Raw genomic sequence first — 5,390 nt, 5'->3', positions numbered from 1 at the left:
AAATTCAACCACACGTGTAGCTATGTAAGCGTACGGTTCTCAGTCTTAAATGTGTGCTATATTTAATAGGTTAACTCGATCTTAACCTACAAATGAATATAAATTAACCCCTAAAAACTTGACTTCACTTGATCCCTAAAAACCACCCCTACTATATCCACACACAAAAAGTTAAAAATAGCAAGTTTGATTGTCGATATTTGAAAATATAAAGACGTCAAAAATTATCTTTTATTTGTCTTACTAATTATAGAGTGGGTGAGAAAGTTGGACAAGACACCTGAAAACCACCTCTACTATATCAACACCTAAAATGTTAAAAATCACAAGTTTGATTGTCGATATTTGAAAATACAAAAACGTGCGAAAATTCTCTTCTTTTATCTCACTAACTATAGATTGGGTGAGAATGTTTCGCAAGAACCCTAAAAACTACCCCTACTATATCAACACATAAAATTTTTAAAATGAAAAGTTTGATTGCCGATATTTGAAAATACAAAAATGTCAAAAATTCTTTTTTTATATCTCACTCATCATAGAGCGGGTGAGAAAGGTCGGCGAGACCCCTAAAAACCACCCTAGCTATATCCACACGGAAAATGTTAAAAATGACAAGTTTGATTTCCGATATTTGAAAATACCAGAAAGTAAAAGATTCTCTTTTTTTATCTGGCTAACTATAGAGTGGGTGAGAAAGTTCGACAAGACCCCTGAAAACCACCTATACTATATCAACACGTAAAATGTTAAAAATCACAAGTTTTACTGTCGATATTTAAAAATACAAGAAAGTCAAAAAAAATTTTATCTCGCTAATTATAGAGCGGGTGAGAAAGTTCGGCAAGATCCCCAAAAATCACCACTACTATATCCACACCTAAAATTTAAAAAATGACAAATTCGAAGGTCGATATTTGAAAATATAAACACGTCAAAAATTCTCTTTTTTTATCTCACTAATTATAGAGTGGGTGAGAAATTCCGGCAAGACCCCTAAAAACTACCCCTAATATTTCCACACGTAAAATGATAAAAATAACAAGTTCGATTACCGATATTTGAAAATGTAAAAACGTTACAAATTCTCTTTTTTTCTCACTGATTATAAAGTGGATGAGAATGTTCGGCAAGACCCCTAAAAACCACCCCTCTTATATCCACACGTAAAATGATAAAAATCACAAGTTTGCCCAGATTTGAAAATATGAAGTCGTCGCAAATCAACTTATTTTATGTCACTAATCATAGATTTGGTGAGAAAGTTTGGCAAGACCCCTGAAAACCACCCCCACTATATCCACACGTAATATGCTAAAAATCACAAGTTTGATTGCCTCTATTTGAAAATACCAGAACGTCAAAAATTCTCTTTTTTTATCTCTCGAATTATAGAGTTGCTGAGAAACCTCGGTAAGACCCCTAAAAACCACCCACACTATATTTACACGTAAAATATTAAAAATCATAAGTTTGATTGCCCATATTTGAAAATATAAATACGTCAAAAATTAAGTTTTTTTTTCTCACCAATCATAGAGTGAGTAAGAACGTTCGGCAAGAACCGTAAAAACCACCCCTAATATATTCTCACCTAAAATGTTAAAAATGACATGTTTGGTTTTCGATATTTGAAAATATAAAGACGACAAAAATCTAACCTAGCCTAACCTAACCTCACGAAAAACAATTAAACTGATTGTGTTGTCCCGTTGTGTTTGCGGTACCGTTGGAATCAGCTTGGCCTTAACCTACAAAGAGGTCAAATCTATCCTAACCTTAAAAAACCTGACCTAACCTAACCTAACTTAACTTCACGTAACGCAATTAAACTCATTGTGTTGTCCCGTTGTCTTTGCGGTACCATTTCATTCAGCTTTGGCTTAAGCTACATAGAGGTTTAACCTACCCTAACCTAACAAAACCTGACTTAACCTAACCTAGCCGAATGAAATTCAACCACACGTGTAGCTATGTAAGCGTACGGTTCTCAGTCTTAAATGCGTGCTATATTTAATAGGTTAGTTCGATCTTAACCTACAAATGAATCTAACTTAACAGAACCTAACGAAATTTTGCTTAACGCAACACGACTTAACTTAAGTATTCCCGTTGTAACACAATAAAATTCATTTCATTGTACTACAGGTGGTTAAAAATTTAGACGCACATTACTCATTTGAAGAAACTTAGAACTACAAATAGAATTGACCCCATTTCAATGAACTTGACAATATTTGTATCAATCAAAATGTAGAACTGTAACTTAAACATGCAAATGAATAAGAGTTTTATTCAAAATTTTTTTCTCTGCTTTTCTTAAACTTAAGGGATATATTTATACTATCTTTCGTGTTTACATTTTATCTTGCTTTTTATCGTAATTAAATTGATTTATACACCTACTTCAGTCTATTTTCTGCCTGCTATAACGTGTCCTTTTTTCTTCGAAGGAACGATGCAAAGGGTTACGCTTACGTTTAAGACCTACATTCGTTTCCCTTTTCAACATCTAGCAAAAATCAACCATCATGACCTCGTACCATCTACCCTGATATCGTTGTTCCATCACTTTTATGTCTTGATGAAAACGTTCCCCTTGTTCTTCGCTGAAATCACCAGCTTTTTCTGGAAACTTATCCAGCCGGGAATCTAGAAAGTGAAGTTTTAAATTTATCAAGCAGCCTAACTTTTTGTAGTTTTTTTATCATTTTCGCAACAATATTCTCGTTGTCTGGACTTTTTTTGTTACCGAGGAAATTTGCGTTTACTGCTTTAAAACTTTCCCAAGCGACCATTTCAATTTTCGTCATGTGGCTCACAAATTAGTATCTCTTGTCAATATTCGAATCTGTGGTCCATCAAAGACTCCTTCTTTCAATTTAGCGTCTGAAACATTAGGGAATTTAAGGGATATATACTTATAGCATTATCCATATTTGTCTAACGCCTTGACAAATTGCTTCATGAGCCCAAGCTTTATGTGGAGGGGTGGTAGTAAAATTTTTTCTGTATCAACGAGGCTTTGGTTGATGATATTATGAGAACCAGGTTTGAATGAATCTCTTAAAGGCCAATGTTTTTTGCTGTAATGATTGGCTTGATCTCTGCTCTTCCACAGGCATATAAAGCATGGCTCTCTCATGAAACCCGATTATTGGCCTAATATCATTGTTATGATTTCGAGATCACCACATATTTTCCATTTGTGATTCGTGTAATTAACTTTTTGAGAAAGCATTTTAACATTGTTATATTCTTCTTTGATGACCATTGAGTGAGCTATAGGGATAGGAGCGTAAGTATTCGTGTTATGCAGTAAAACAGCCTTAATTCTGCGTTTTGACGAATCAGTGAAAACTCGCCATTCTTCGTCTCTGTACACATTTTTCTTTGCGTGGTTCATTAGTCCGTTAATGTCAGTGGAGTACACTAAAGACGTCTCTTCGTCTTTAACAAAAAACTTTCTGAATTCTTAGTCTTTGTCGCGATAGAATGAAACTTTTGTCTTTGGCTCTAGAAGATTTCTTCTTTTTAGAAATGAAGCAGCAAATTCAGTGCCGTCTTTCGGTAATCCAAGATCTCTAATAAAATCATTCAGTTCTAGATGCGACACTAATATTGGAACCTTCAATTTCATTTTATGCACGCCATATTCGTCATCTTTTTCGTCATTTTCATCGGAATCATCAGAACTATTTTCTGTTCGATCACTGGTTTCATTACCGTCTCCATGACGTTATCTTTCAACTTCCATTCTGTCATCTTCTAAAGCGCTTAAATCAGTCTGGCGTGCATTTTTATTGATTTCAATTGCTCTTGTGACTGTGCACACATTAATATACGAAATGTAATTTTTATTTTTGACGTTGAACCCTTTGACGGAATTCATGCAAAAGTAGCAGTCCTTCGCAATAACGGGATTTTTCCATGTGGTTGGTGTAGAGTACTTGCGGTACTTTTCGTTGTTTGAATTTTTTAGACGATACAACATAAGTTTGTAGGAATTGCAAATGACGTGAGGATCCCATTTTGTTTCTTGGTGCAGCAATTTACGGTCAAAACACTTTTCGTAAAGACTTTTGACTTTTGAATCCAGACATTTACTGCTATTATTGTCAAAATATGAAAGTATGCAAGAACAGCGTTGCCAGCGTAATCGGTTAGGTTAGGCTAGGTTTTGTTAGCTTAGAATAGGTTAAACCTCTATGTAGGTTAAGCCGAAGCTGAATGAAATGGTACCGCAAACACAACGGGACAACACAATCAGTTTAATTGTGTTTCGTGAGGTTAGGTTAGGCTAGTTTAGATTTATTTCTAGGTTAGGCTCGAGATGATCCATTCGATGTAGCACACATATGCTACTGGGAAAATATGCTTCCAGAGCTTTACGTGTTGTTCAATAAATTTCTGTTAATTCTGGTCAGGTGAGGTCAGGTTCTGTTGGGTAAAGTTATGTTAAATTAGTTGATATCAGGCAAGGGTTGATCCTTCACAGTTATCGACATGTTTTTGAAGTGAAAATTTGCATCACTGACATTATTTTGAAATTTATTTTCCTTAGTGCATGATTTTTCGTCATTTTTTGAGGTTATGACTCAACCCTGACGTGATGGGTGATTTTTGATGCCGAATTTAAATTGAGCGCCCCAAAATCCATAGGAATACGTGTGTCTTGTTACCAGATCCGCACACTTTTTTTGTTTTGTGGCTGTTTTATAGATTAGCAGAGAAATTTCGGCAAGACCCCTAAAACCAACCCAACCTAATTATAGAGTGGGCGTAAAAGTACGGTAATGCCCCTGAAAACCACCCCTACTATATCTACACCTAAAATGTTTAAAATGAGCAGTTTGATTTTCGATATACTTGAAAATACAAAAACGTCAAAAAATCTCTTTTTGATAATAGATTTTATGCTTTCACGATGATTTATTTTGATAAAAAGAGATATTTCGGGTTTCACTCGTTTAAAAAACTACGAATTGTTTGCCGACGTTTCGTGAACATTGCAGTTCACATCTTCAGGGCTGACCTGAAACTGAGGAATCAGGTCATGATGTTCTTAGGTATACTTTCTACGATGTCTGTGATTGGCCAGTGCGCCCCACCGTGGGGACTGGTCGAACTTGATTGGCCAATCAAGTTTTTTTTTTAATTCCGGGAGAACGGAAAGCTAAATCGGATTGGTATTATATCCATCGTCCCTATTGATGTTATTAGGGTGTTTTAAGATTTCGATTGCTTCTCTATGTTTTCTTGGAAATTTGTTCTGTGCTTTTGCAATAACTGTTGTTTCATCAAATAAAATGTTATGACCTGTTTCGATATGATGTTCAGCTAGTTCTGATTGCGTGAAGTGTTTTAGCCTGACTTTACTTTCATGTTCC

This window comes from Belonocnema kinseyi, chromosome 6 (assembly GCF_010883055.1).
Source record: "Belonocnema kinseyi isolate 2016_QV_RU_SX_M_011 chromosome 6, B_treatae_v1, whole genome shotgun sequence".
NCBI lineage: Eukaryota > Metazoa > Arthropoda > Insecta > Hymenoptera > Cynipidae > Belonocnema > Belonocnema kinseyi.
Note: the sequence above shows the minus strand (reverse complement) of the source record.